At 35.6% G+C, this 15,484-nt stretch overlaps 1 long non-coding RNA gene across 1 annotated transcript; it reads left to right on the top strand.

Annotated features, from left to right (window-relative positions):
* Positions 1–7,993: 7,993 nt before the first annotated feature.
* Positions 7,994–10,756, top strand: LOC739501 (uncharacterized). Its single transcript, XR_001713077.4, has 3 exons — positions 7,994–8,083; positions 9,590–9,654; positions 10,673–10,756. It is a non-coding gene; the product is annotated as an uncharacterized LOC739501 (long non-coding RNA).
* The last annotated feature ends 4,728 nt before the right edge of the window (positions 10,757–15,484 follow it).

The raw sequence follows: 15,484 nt of genomic DNA, 5'->3' as shown, positions 1-15,484 counted from the left end.
GCTAGTTCTTACCAATGGATCGCATCAGAATTGATAGATTCCACTTTTATGCCATGGAGCTTAAGATGTGGTTATATCTTCCCCACTCTCTCTTTCCTTAACACAACCAGAAAAGAAAATATCTATTACCGTCTCATAGCAGCTCTCAAAATTTTTGGTCTCAAGATCCCACTATATCCTTAAAGAATATTGAAGATCTCAAGAGCTTTTTTATTTCTGGATTATAGTCCATCGGTACTTATGGTATTCAAGATGACAATTGAGAAATTCTTAAAAAAGTATTTTAACACATTTATTATAAAACAAATACCCATTATGTAAACATAATCCATGTTTATGACATATAACTATATTTCAAAAAAATGGAAAACTGGCATTGTTTTACATTTTGAAAATCTGATTACTGTCTTTCTTAATTCTTCATTCAAGTGACTAAGTTATCACATATCATACAGTTCTGGAGAATGTGACAGTTAGCTCATCGGGGTGAGAATAAAAAAGACAGATAACATTTCAGTATTATTACAAAAATTACCTCACGAAATCACTAAGAGTCTTGAATATTTTCGGTGGTGCTGGATTACTGCTGCCCTGTGGGAAGATGGAGCTACTTATTAGAAAGAGTTGTGGAGGATTAAGGGGTGGAGTCTGTGAATCGCCATGTGGGAATTTGGTTCTGCAAGAACACCAATAGTGGACTGTCACATGGGAAAGAAGTGAACTTCTATTATGTAACCCGCTAATGTTTGGGAGTTTATATGTTAGATGACCTAGAATTGCCCTATCTCGAACAGAAATCTACAGAAAAAAAATTAATTTTTATATAGAAAATTTAACTTTTCAATGATAATTCTTAAGAATTAACCTTATTTTAAATTTCTAGTGAGCATGCCCAGCAAGATGCATCAGTTAAAAACTGACAAAATCCATAAGAGGCTCAAGAAATAATGGGACTTATATGGTTAGGAAAAGGATTTTCACAGAAAAACTAAAACTGTTGAATGTATTTTAGAAATGAGAAGGCCACAGGGCTATTACTTTCTAAGTGTATGAAAGCATAATCTAGAAATTACTTTAAAATGCTGTGTATATATATGTGCATGTGTGTTTATGCATGATGGATGGTGTTGGTAGAAAGACAGAGAAGATATTTAAATTACTATGCACTGAATTTTGATTAATTAGTAGAAATTATGACATGATCGTTATTGTTTTGAGATAAGAAACTAAGCTATTAAGAGCTTTGAAAAATATTATTCTTCAGAAAGATGAGTAAAGCTGTGCTAATGCAGCCTTCTAGAGACCAGTTAATACTTATAGAACGAACACTGAAAATACATGTACATACATATGTAATAATGATGATAACTGTTTAAAAATAACAATGCTAGTTAGCTGGCAATTTTTCTTATAACTCTGCCCAAGGTGGGGTTTAAGGAAGAGGGAATTGGAACCCTAATTTATTTACCTCTGGATTTTATCAGCCATGATGAACTTATGATTTGAAGTCTCTTCTAGATAATGATTTCTTGAACTCATTTGGCATAAGAACTAGATAAATGCCTGCAAAATTTTGTGTAAGCCTGACCAGCGTCTATTGTCAAAAAAAGAAGTTTTGTTTCTAATAGCCAGACTTACCAGTATGAAAGATTTCCTTTCCTCTCACTTCCTAGTTAAAAAAAAAAAAAAGTAACTGTATTTATTGAGTAACGTATCAAGGTGCTATGGTAAAAAAAAAAAAAAAAAAAAAAGAAGAAGAATGTCAAAGATTACAAGTCTTGGATTAAAAAAATAAAAAGGAGAACTTTGAATGCAGGATTTGACGATTTGACAATTCTTAGAGGGCTATATCATTTCATTTTCATTATTCATTATGTGACATGGGAATAAAATTACTGATTGGTATCTCTTGAAATATTATGCAACAAGCTTTCTTGTGTCATGAATGCCCATAACTCCCCATATGGTTCTCCAAGTGTAAAACCCAGAGCAGCTGCAACAGCATCAGCTGGGAATGTGCTCTTGAGCCCCATTCAGACCTACTTAATCAGAAACCTTGGAGTTGGGGCTCAGCAATCTATGATTTAACAAGATTTCCCTGCAGTTCTGACGCAGGTGACAGAGGACTCTATCCTATATATCCAGTGTACTTTACAAGTTTGAAAGAACTTTTGTTTTTGACTGGTGTATTCTCATTTGGTCAAGCATTCTCATTTGGTCATGATGAGAACAGGTGAGCTAATTACTTACAGGGAAGGAACCCACCTCACTGCCTCATTGTGAAGCCACCTCACCACCCCATTGTTGACAGGCAAGTTCCCCAGCCAGTGAGCAAAGTAGAACAGGATTTGGGGTGTCCTGGCCTCTACTGAAATAATCTGGAAAGAAAGAGTTATGACAGGAAAAGGTCTTAATTGGTATACATTTTTTTGTATATTAAACAGCCAAACATCTGTTAGCTTTAGGACATTTGCAAAAAAAAAGTGAGAACTCTGAATATTAAAGATCTTATGTTAGAAAATTTTTGTCTGTGAAACTTATTTGTGTTTTAAAAATGAATGCTTCGGGCCAGGCATGGTGGCTCACGCCTGTAATCCCAGCACTTTGGGAGGCAGAGGCGGGTAGATCACCTGAGGTTAGGAGTTCAAGACCAGCTTGGCCAACATGGCAAGATCCCATGTCTACTAAAGATTACAAAAAATTAGCCGGGCATGGTGATGGGCATCTGTAATGCCAGGTACTCAGGAGGCCAAGGGAGGAAAATCACTTGGACACAGGAGGCAGAGATTGCAGTGAGCTGAGATCACACCACTGTATTCCAGCCTGGGTGGCAGAGTGAGACTCAGTCTCAAAAATAAATAATAAATAAATAATGTTTCTTGTTTGAATGAATGTTTCTCTCCATCTTCCTAGAGTGCTATTTTATTATTTATTGTAATTTCAGGCATCAGAAAAGTGACCTAATTCATGAGTTCACGTCACAACAAAATGAAGAGACAAGTATAACTCCATCTAGGAACTGCTATTTGAGACACATATGTGGGATATATGTCATACTGCTCACCTTTTCAGGAAACAAATAGAATGACAAATACAGGGTGGTCATGCAATGCTGTCACATTCTGCTTCAAAAGAATAGAGCAGAACACACTAATGAGTTAGATTAAATGTTGGAATACAGTCCATTTTCCTTTGACTTTTGGATGCCAATATATTGTTTTCCACAAATACTCTTTTAGTTTTCTTCAAAAGCCATGTTTCAGTAGCAAAACAAACACTCATGTAACCAAATACCACCAGTTCCCTAAAAACCTATGAAATAAAAAAAATAAAATATGAATAAAGTCTTCCTTTCTCTTCTTCCCTCTCTCCCTCTGCTCGTTCTCTCCAGTCCTCACTCCCAGTTTCCTTCCTTCTGTTTCTTCCTTCCCTCCTCTAATAGGTACGGGCAGCTTCATATTTGCTACTTTGTTAATTGCATGCATCAGAGGAGAATATAGAGGATACAATACTTGACCAATTTTTTGTTTATAAACTTCAGTACAACACTGTAGGAAATAATATGAGTAACACACATTAGTGACCAAGAAACCTTGTAGTTCTGTGTGTCCTTATCTGCATTCTAGATGCAGAAATGTTTACATCTTAGTGTTCACTTGGTTGTGTACATTATATCCATTTTGTTTTATTTCAGTTAGCCTAATCTAAAACTTAACAGTTAAAAGACAGCAACTTTAAACTAAGAACAAGAAATATTTTGTGGTTTTGTATAGTGTATTAGCTCCTTGGGACAATTAGGGTTCAGGGTCTTGGGAAGAACACTTTCAAGGAATTCTGCCAACATTAACACATAGTTTAGCCTAGAATAGGGCTAGAATCCTCACAATACAATTAGAAAATGGGAGACATGAGAAGGCCAAGTGGAATTTGCAGTCACGCAGAACTGGGACTGAATCCTGGCTCAGCCATTTTCAGGCTCTACGAGCTTCTACTTGTTACCCAACTCCTTAAATCTATTATTCCACATCTGAAAATGAGGTAACACCTGCCTTGTGAAGTTGTTACGGTGTTCGCATATACATATATATGGTGTGTATTCACTATGTATATGTGTGTATATATATATGTACAGACACAGAGAGAGAGAGAGAGAGAGAGAGAGAGAGAGAAAATTACAGCATGTCCAGATCAGAGTAAGGACTTTAAGCATTATATTCTATATTACAGAACTGTTCTCTAGGATTTGGCTTATAGCTTTGAAAAATCATGGAAAAACAGAATTACTGATTTAAAAAGAGGCTAAAGTTTGTCTTTCCTTTAAGCCACTTCTCTCCCTATATTCTGCACATGCACTATTATTTCTACGAGTTAAGAAGCATACTTACATACTCCACTGAACACAAAATTAACTACAGAGAAAAGAAAATGGCTTACTTATCCCCAAGCAAGTGCAGATTGAAATAGAACATGAAGATGAGAAAAGAGAGTGTGTTTGATTTATTGATCCTAGTTCTTTCTTGTTATTCAGTTCCCCAAATACTTCCTCTGTTCCTCTGTCCTTTCAGCACCAAAGACTTGGGGTTATCTCTTGAATTTCTGAGTGCTTACTATTAAGACCTGTTCACAACCCCTGCCCCTTCTCTCTTCACTGAATTCCACTTTTCTCAGTGGTTCTCAAAGCTTCAGATAGGATACTCGGTGTGAGGTTTCACATGGAAACAAATGAGAATAGAGGAAAAAATGCGAAGGGACCCAATAATCTAATGCAAGTATTTGTAGTGAAACAGAGTTGACAGGCATGTAAGGGGAGGGGTCTTGATAGAGCACACAATACTGTTTAAGGAGATGTGGGACATGTCTTTAAGTAATATTTAGTTCTGTCCAATCCAGTTCCCTGGTTCATAGAGAAATCTTGAAAGTACTCAAATACTTAATCTAGCAGCAGCAGAAGGGTAGACAAAGGGTCTTCCTTCTACTTCCAATTAGCAAGACTGTAGCTGGCTTAGCATGAACAGCTGATTGATGTATATACAAAATGTATATACTAAGTAGGCCAGGTGTGATGGCTCACTCCTGTAATCCCAGAACTTTGGGAGGCCGAGGTGGGCAGACTGTCTGAGCTGAGGAGTTTGAGACTAGCCTGGGGCAACATGGTGAAACCCCTTGTCTACTAAAATGTAAAAAATTAGCCAGGCATGGTAGCCTGTGCCTGTAGTCCTATCTACTCAGGAGGCTGAGTCATGAGAATTGCTTGAACCCGGGAGGCAGAGACTGCAGTGGGCCGAGATCATGCTACTGCACTCCAGCTTGGGCAACAGAGAGAGACTCTGTCTCCTAAAAATAAAAATAAAATTAAAAAGCAGAATGTATATACTAAGTAGTTTCTACAAACTTTTTGTTAGTGGAAATTCCTATGGACTGGAAATAGATTGACTGGGGCTGGTCACGGTGGCTCATGCCTGTAATCCCAGCACTTTGGGAGGCCAAGGTGGGCGGATCACGAGGTCAGGAGATCGAGACCATCCTGGCTAACACAGTGAAACCCCGTCTCTACTAAAAATACAAAAAAAATTAGCCGGGCGTGGTGGCGGGCACCTGTAGTCCCAGATACTCGGGAGGCTGAGGCAGGAGAATAACTTGAACCCGGGGGGCGGAGCTTTCAGTGAGTGGAGATCATGCCACTGCACTCCAGCCTGGGCGACAGAACGAGACTCTGTCTCAAACAAAAAAAAAAATAAGGAAAGAAAAAAGGAAATAGATTGACCAAAAGTTCTTGTATATGCTATTGTGTATAGCATATGTATGATATGTATGTTCTGGTATATGCTATTTTGGGTGTGCATGTTTTTATATATACTCTAGTAATAAGTTGGAGGATATTTTGGTCATGATCTCGGTGACAGATGCCATTTTCAAAGAGAAACTTCTTCTCAGTTTCTTTTGATCTCTTGGCACATAGGTTTGGTACCAGTCTTGTTTGCTAATGGCACTTTGATTTGGGCCTAGTAAATTTTTAAGATTGTTTCTACTATGGGAAACTTTCCAAATAATCAGTAGTAAAAGGGATAATTGAGGATGGCTGGCATATGGCTTAAGGGATGCTTGAGGTTAACGTGATGATTTGTAAACACTGGTTTTTCTCTTAAAGTACACATATAATTTAATATAAATAATAATAATGTTTTTTGTTGTGTACTCAGTGAAACTTTGTTTGGTTAAAAGGTTGCCCATTTCAGACACACAAACAAGATCTCTAATTATGAGACCAAGTCCAGCAATTATTCTGAGCTTCTTTCCCAATTTTGACAGCTCCAGGGAAAAAGAAGAAATTCATCTTTAACTACTCAAGAGGAATCCAATACTTTTTCAATCACTGGCATTTCCTGGGGATGAATCTGAACCTAGCTTTAAGGACCAAAATGTTCTACACTATTCATTTTTCCACTGTTCTGCTTCTGCAAATCAGATGTGCTGTTTCAGTTTTGACTGTGAAGTTTTTCCAGTGTCTGAGCTTATTACCATACATCGGTTTAAGCAGACTCTCATTTTCTTATATTCTGCTCCTTTTCCTTTCTTTTGGTTCTTCTGCATGATTTCCCTATCCTCACTGTCTGCCTGCTTTTTGTTTCCTTGCTCATCTTAGAGTGAGCTTGCCTACTTGCAGCATATCTATTCTCCTCGGGAGGCATTTAAATGGCTTGTTGTTTGCAGCCCACTGCATTCTAGGGCTGCGAATGGAAATAAGAGGAGGGCTTGTGGACATTTCCCATTGTCCTTAAATATCTAGGGAGCTACACTGTGAGGAATTAACTGCAGATTGTAAGAAACATAAAGACGAACAGATATGGTCTCCTTTTCTAATCCATGTTACAGATTTTTTTGATGGATTTTTTTTCTGCGATTCATCTAGTTCTCTTTTTCCTCAGTTTTGTGAAGCAGACTGAAACACATTTTATTTTCCTGCTGTGAAGCAGCATGCCCGTATCATTTGCCTTCTCTCACATCAAAATACTAGAATTACACATATATAAGAATTTAGTTAAGATTCATTCAATTCTGCCCCTCTCTTATTCATTCTGTTTTTAAAGGAAGGTCATAAAAGTGACTATAAATCTTAGTACTTGCTGCTTTCTGTTTTTTTTTCTCTCAGGTATGCAATAGTGTATTAATTGCTGTAATACCTTGAATATTCTAAGTGCTGTCAACAACATCACTTTCAATCTTAGAAACTGGTCAAATGGGGCACACCTCTTATAAGACCTCATCTCCCTCCTTTTAATCCTATGAGTTAACTGATTGGAGTAAGTGAGCATTTCTTAACAGCACCTCCAAGACACGATTTTCAGCCTATCTGCCTTTGCTTGCCTAGTGCACACTCTGTAGAAAAATATAAAAGCCCGCTTTCTTTTCCCACTCTGGCTCACACAGTTTTTCAGATGGCCATAATCAAAATTCTGCAGCTTCCTCTCAGATGTTACGTACTTTACATGACATCTAGAGGCCAAAATTGATGTGAGCTGTAATTAATCTTTCCACGTGGCTATGCAGACCCTTGGTATATCAGGGATAAAAACCACACTGTCTGCATACTTAAACTTACAGAACAATCCAGCACAAATCTACATTCTGTGCAGTGCACAGTTTGATCCCATTATCCTATGGATATAAAAGATATAGGAAAAGAAAGCAGCCTTATGAGGAAAGAAAAGATTTAAGAGAACAGAACTCCCTTCTTCTGAGTTTTCATTTTATATACAATAATGCCTGCTGTTAATTTTCACACAAATTGTGAAATAATCTAATTAGCATTCTAGATATTTACCCACGATAGTCAAAATCCTGCTGGTAATCAATAATGTAAATGTAAAGTGGCTGATTAAATTTCCTTTTCTATTCTGTCAAAAATTTTAAGGGCAAAATTCATTTTACTGTCCCTTATGTGTTCTCAGAACCCTCTTCTAACTCCTACTTTAATCTGCAAAATCACAGGAGTCACAGAAAAGAATTTAACTCATGTGAAGGATAACTGATACCGTCACCGCTTGGCTATGAAGCAGTTCTCTGCATTTCTTCAATAGACTTGGTAAAGTAGATTATCAGAACCACAGAATCAGTACAGTTGCCATTAAGAAAATATTCCAAGCTCCCTTTGTGGATATTTGAATATCAGAAGATTTAAATCCCACCATTTTATAAATGAATCATGAGACTACCATAAATATATGTTAAATCCTTATATATTGTGATGATAACTTTATGCTTTTTAGACATATGTTTTATACACACATATAAACACATGCACATATACACATATGTGCATATGTGTATATACATTATATTATCTCTCTCTAAATATATATATATAATGTATATATAGTTGATTAAGTCTTCCATAGATATTTAAAAGTGTTTATTTTTAACCATATCTGGTCTAGTATCATTCTAACTGATTCAAACTAGGAATAAATAGCTAATTGCGTGTGTGTGTTTGTGTGTGTTTGTGCATGCATACATACTCATAAACGTGTTATGTGTGGTGTTAATTTAAATAAATGGTAACTTACTATAAACCTTGATTAATTTCCTTGTCTATGTTGCCATTTGTACTTACAGCTTGCTGCATCTTACTGCTTCTGTATTGTTCACGTCCACCATATTTTACAAACCCATTCCCTGATGATAGACAACTAGAATGCCATCATTTTTTATTATCATTACAAATGCCAAAATGAGTATATTTATAAATGTTCCCCACTGATATGTACATGTATTTTCTGGAACATATATTAAGACTGGAATGTCTGTGTCATAGGAAACATGCATACGTAATTTTGCTAAATATAGCCAGATGGCTTTCCAGAATGGCTGCTGCAGTATACACTGCCAGCAGGGTGTGAAAGTTGCTGTCTACTCACATCCTTGCCAATAACTGGAATTATCCCATTTTCTGATTTTCACTATTCTGATGAATTATGAAGTTATATCTCATTGTTGTTACAATTTCCAATTATTTGATTAATATTGAGTTTAAACAACTCTTCATATGCTTGTCAGACATATGAATTTCTTTTCTATGAATTGCCTTTTAAAGTCTTTTATTCATTTTTCTATCAAGCTTTTTGTCATTGTCTTTGTGACTTGCAATTATTTGGATATTCTCTTTCTTAATCCTTTATCATCAGTTTTAGATATTGCAAATAAACTCTTCCAATTAACCCAGTGTCTGTTAAGTGATCTTTAATTTTGATATGGTGAAATCCACTAAGTTTTCTGTTTATGATTTGTATATTTTAGATATTTTAAATATTTTTTCATATATCCGGATCACAAATATATTCTTCAATAGTTTCTTTTATTAGCTTTATATTTTGCTTTTCTATAACCGAATGTTTAATCTAAAGGAAAGTTTAATCTGTTGTGTAAAGTGAAAGAAAGGGACTCAGGCTTTATACAGTGAGGCAAATTTGCCTAAAATATCATTAAAACAATCTATCTTTTCTTCATGGTTTTGAGATGTCAGGTACACATACATATATATTTATATATCATCTTTTCCATGTTATTAATATATTTGTCTGTTCATCACCAGTGCTATCCCCAAGATTTTTGTGATGCTGGTTAGCTGTGTATTCTAACTGGCTTGGTGACTCACACGTAAGTGCTTTCACACATGAACACAGAATATTTTCCCATATATTAAAGTCTCCTTTTGTGTCTTATAATATAATTTAAAATTCACCAGAATTTTTGTTTGTGTATGTGTTTGACAGTATTTGATTCCAAAATGCTTATGCATTTTGTTGATAACAAAAATTGTATCTTACTTTCAACTTCTAGTTGGTTGTTGGTAAGAGATCTATCGGTTGATCAGTGATTTCAAGTTTATTATGTATCTAGAAAACTTGCTGAACTATCTAAATAGTTCTTAGATACTTAGCTGATTCTGTCGGGGTTTCTTACGGCTTGTCACATCATCTGGGGCTAGATTCATGGGCTTGAGGAGATATAATGGACATTCATCAGATGCCCCTTCAGACTCACTGCTCATCATTCTCCATCTTTCAATGTGTGGGCTGTGAGCTAACTTGTACAAATAGCACTCCTAGAGTTGTGCAGTACACAACCTGTATAACTGTACATGGGTGTCCTTGACTTACGGTTACTTAAACCTGAAGGAGATAATATCTCTCTGAGGTTATTACAAGGCTTGTAATTATAAAATTTAAAATATAAATGTTTATCCTATATTTGTATCTGTTTTTAGTCACTTCAGCTGTAAATAACTTCAGAGGCAGTTCATCTATTTTTCAGCTGATACGTTAAATATATGTAAATATTAGTCATTTGGAGGGTAAGAGATAGAGTCTAAAAGGGGGCATGGATTTGTGACAACTTAACTTGAGATACGGCATATATAATTGAAACTGTCCATATAGCTTTATAAAATTAATCAGCGAAGAAAAGAAGGGAGAAATAAAAATAAACTAAGCTTGCAACATATTCAGCATTAATTATTAGGTCAGCTTGCTCCCTGACCTGCTTTCTCATAATCATTTGGTCCCTATTGTCCTAAAATGATGTAGACCCTAGATTATAGTTCCCTTAACTGCTCTGTACATAACAATCTGAACATTATGAAACATTAAGTTATTCCTTTGGAATATTCCTTTAGGTCCTGTGTACTGATGAAACTACTGACTCAGCTGGTCTGAAGGACCCCAGGAGGAGCTGACTCATCAAATAATGCATTTTTCACATACTGAAGTTTTCATTCTACTGTCCCCAGCCAATACATGACCCCAATTTTGCAGCCCTTCACCCTTCATAATTCACCTCAGAACTCCTTGGGGAGATGGATTTGAGGGTTTTCTTCCATCTCCTCACTCCACACCCTACAATAATTAAAGTCTTTCTCTGCTGTATTCCTGCTGTTTTGGTGTAATTGGTATGTTACTGTGCAGCATGCATACAGATCTGTTGGTCCTATAACATGATGATTTAATGTGTGATGAAAAGTGAAATGCTGAGAATTAAAAATATATTTTTTGGGGGCTATAACAGAAAATGAGGCAGTGTGGCCAGATATTAAAAGAAAATATTGAGAATTTCACTGACTAGGTCAGCAGCCAGGGAGTAGGTTATAGTAGATATTCAAACAAAACAAATCTAATGGTGAATATAGACTCAATGAAGAGGATGTTTTTGTTCTTTTTCTATTGATTTGTTTTTTTATGTATTAATTTCTTTGAGTTTGGGAATTATATTATATATATATATATACAAACATTTATACACATATATGTATATGTAACTCTAAGCTTAGACTTGGATAGTGCCAATAGAAATGCAGAATATTAAATGAATTTGAGAGAATTCTTTCAATGATAGCATAGAAAAAACTTGGTTATTGATTGGGTATTAGGATGTGCTGTGGTCTGAATGTTTCTTTCACCACCAAATTTGTATGTTGAAACCTAACTGCCAAGGTGATGGCATTAAAAGATAGGGGTGTTTAGAAAGTGATTCAATTACAGGAGCTCTGCCCTCATGAATAAATGAAGTTAGTAACTCTTATAAAAGAGGTCTAAGGGAGCTTTTCTGCTCCTACTATAATAGGAAGACCAGCTAGAAAGCATCAGCTTTGAGGAAGAAAGCAAACCCTTATTGAAGAATATTCTTGGACTTCCCACCTTCTGAAACTATAACTATGAGCAATAAATTTAGGCTACTTCTAAATTGCCCAGTCTAAGGTATTTTGTTACAGTAGCCCAAATATCCTAACATAGAAATTGTTACTGAGAGTGGCTGTTGCTATAACAAATTCCTAAAAATGTGCAAGCAGCTTTGGAACTGCGTAATGGTTAGAGGCTGACGGATTTGAAGGTGCCTGCTAGAAAAAGCCTGCAATGCAATAAATGGAGCATTAAGGGTGATTCTGTTGATGGATCAGAAAAGAAGAGCTATAGTGAGTCCCAATCTTCTTACAGGAAGGGAAATTTGCCTTAGAATGAGTCATATTTTCTTGAGTCCCATTTGTATCCAATTTAGATGAGATTTAGATGAGATTTTAGTCTTAAGACCTTTGAGTTGATGCTAGAACAAGTTAAGAGTTTGGGGGCTGTTAGGATGAAATTAATATATTTTGCATGTGACAAGAACATGAATTTCAGAAAACCAGGGGCAAAATGCTGTGGTCTGAATATTTGTGTTCCCCAAAATTCATGTATTGAAGCTTAACCCCTAAGGTAATTGTATTCAGAAAGTGATTGGATCATGAGGGATGAGACCTTATGAATGGGAGTAGTGCCTTTATAAAGGAGGCCTGAGGGGGCTTGTTTGCCTTTCCACCACATGAAGACACAGCTAGCTAGAAGGTGCTATCTTTGAAACAGAGAGTGAATTCTAAACAGACATTACATCTGCTGATGACTTGACCTTGGACTTCCTACCTTCAGAACTATGAGCAATAAATGTATACTGTTCATAAATTACTCAGTCTAATGTCCTTTTAAAGAACAACCTAAAAAGCCTAAGACAGGGAGAGAGGATAGCAGAATCAAAGTTGATGTTCAAATGTTCTGTTCAATAGATAGATCTCTAGAATATAAGTTCCATGAAGACAGTAATTTTCTTCCATTTGGTTCGCTGATGTATTACAAGTGCCTAAAACAATAACTAGCAAATCATATATGATCCATTAGTATCTATTGATAAACAACACTGAAAGAACAACAGGTTGGGGCTGTAGAGGGTCCTTTGGTTCATTTATCTTGACTTTGAAATGCTGTAAGCATCAAGTCAAAATATGTGGTAGGCATATAAACTTGTAATCTATAAGATAAGCTCCAGCTAAGGACATTTGTGTTGTATAATTAATACTCAAAACATTTTAGATCATTAGCAATGGCTAACAATTAGATATTAGAAAGTAAATATTATATTTATCTGTTTAATCACAGCAGACAAAACAAAGTTTATTGTATTAAAGATACTTTGGTACAAGGTCCAATTACCAGTGGTGGCTTATTTGGTAATTTGTAAAATCTACACGGTTTTATCACGGAATTGCTACCGCGCTATAGTAGTTTTAAATGTCCTTTTTTAAAAATAAAAACCAGTTTTATTCCACAACTTTTTTTTACCAGTTCCTATGGAGATTCAGGTAAATGCTTTAAAATGTACATTTTAAAGTTTTGATCAGTCATACATATTCATGAAATCAAATATCTAAAATTCTAGAAGCTGTAACATTACTCTTATTTGTGAGAGCACGTGTTTTGTCGATGTATTAGTTTTGATTAGAAAGTCCAAAAATAGGCTGAAGCCTTTACTGAATCTTGGAATATAAATTTACATTTTCTTTATAATAAAAGATAAAAATGAAGTAGAATTTTCCATACTAATTTGGAGTTTTCTAAGAATTCCATATGCACTTTATATTCTTTAAAAATAGCAGAAGATATTATAATACTTCTATTCAATTGTCCTAGATTTAAAACTATAAAGGTAGACATTTTTGGAAAAAAAAATAGTTTAGATAACTTTAATATTCACTAAAAGGGTGTGTGTGTATGTGTATATATGTACATGTTTGCATGGTATATGTGTATGTGTGTGTATGTATGTGTGTGTGAGAAATATTTATTTTAATATTAATATTACCCAATTGTGTTGATCATTTAAATATGATAGTGAGCACTGAATTTCATTTTGGACAAAGAAAACAAAAGAATTATGGAATAATATTGTCTACTGTTTTAATAGCTCTCTTATTTAAGTAATGTAGGTTTACTTTTAATATAAAATGCACAGTACAATTTTATTTGTAGTAATTGATATTATCCTCCAATAGATATCAATTGCCACTATACAATTCAATTTCAAAATAAATTAAATTTATCTGGCGAAGTAAAAATGTTTGACATTATATCTCTAGTAATGAGGAAAAGTAAGTTTCACAGAATGCACTAGGATTTTCATATAGGTTAATAAAACTTTAGTACACCAGTTATTCTTTTAAATGTCTTTATTTTACATCACAAATATTTTGTCTTATTTAATTGAATGGCTTATAAAAATATAATAAATTTCTGTCATTCATCAATAAAATTCTTGTAAAACTGTGGTGTCCTTATCAGTGCATGAATACTTGCTAATTTATTTTGTGCTTTCTTGCCTCATTTACAGGCGTCTTTGTAGATCGTTCCCAGTTGGAAATATCAAGAGCTTATGTTCGTTTCCGTTCCATGAAATATCAAGTTTGACAGTGATAAGTTGACTACCTTATGGATTCTAAGTACCACATTTAGAACCTGCTATCCCGTATAACTATTTATCTCCCTCACTAACTGAACAATCTGCCTTTTATTTCATTTAATTTTTTTCTCACTAACCTTAACCATGTTATTTTAAAGATAGAATTTTGTAGGGATTCGGTGATAATAACAAAAATGTGGCACCTCACTTTTATATCGGAGCAAACTGAAAGTAATAATAATCCTTTCTTTTTTACTATTCAGGAAGTATCATGTATTTTAATATGTTTGACTTTATTATTATTTGACCGAGATTTCCATTATGGAAAATGCTACCTACAACCTCATTACATTCTATCTTGGGAGACAGAACAAGATGAATGAATCATATATGGAGTATTTTAGAGTATGATCAATGCTATGGAGAAACACAAATCAGTAATGGCATTGGAGATATGTGTGTGGGTAGGGGGAGGGTTGAAATTTTCAAAATGTACTAGATTTTTACAGCTACTGTAAGAAATTCTCACAGACCTGGTGGGTTAAAACACAAGAAAGGGTATTCTTCCCCAGTTCTGGAGGCCAGAGGGCTGATACCCGGGTATCAGTAGGAGAATGCTTTCTTCACGGGCTCTAGGGGAGATGCCATTCCTTGCCTTTCAACTTCTGGTATCCATTGGCATTCCTGTGGTCTCACCAATCCAACCTTGCCTGTTTTACAAGCTTTTTCTTTTCTATTGTCTCCTGGTCTGACTTAAACCTTCCTTTGCCTTTCTTTCTTGTAGATGCTTATCATTGGATTTAGGACCCACCTGTATAATCAAGAATTATCTCGGCTGGGCGCGGTGGCTCACGCCTGTAATCCCAGCACTTTGGGAGGCTGAGGCGGGCGGATCACGAGGTCAGGAGATCGAGACCATCCTGGCGAACACGGTGAAACCCTGTCTCTACTAAAAATACAAAAAAATTAGCCGGGCGTGGTGGCGGGCGCCTGCAGTCCCAGCTACTTGGGAGGCTGAGGCAGGAGAATGGCGTGAATCCGGGAGGCCGAGCTTGCAGTGAGCCGAGATCGTACCACTGCACTCCAGCCCGGGCGACAGAGTGAGACTCTGTCTCAAAAAAAAAAAAAAAAAAAAGAGTTATCTCATCTAGAGATGCTTAATCACATCTGCAAAGACCTTTCTTTTCAAATAAAGTAAAAGTCACAGATTCCAGAGTTTTGATATGAA

The sequence above is a fragment of the Pan troglodytes genome, chromosome 2, assembly GCF_028858775.2.
Source record: "Pan troglodytes isolate AG18354 chromosome 2, NHGRI_mPanTro3-v2.0_pri, whole genome shotgun sequence".
Classification (NCBI taxonomy): domain Eukaryota; kingdom Metazoa; phylum Chordata; class Mammalia; order Primates; family Hominidae; genus Pan; species Pan troglodytes.
Note: the sequence above shows the minus strand (reverse complement) of the source record. Positions and strands in the feature narration are given on the sequence as shown.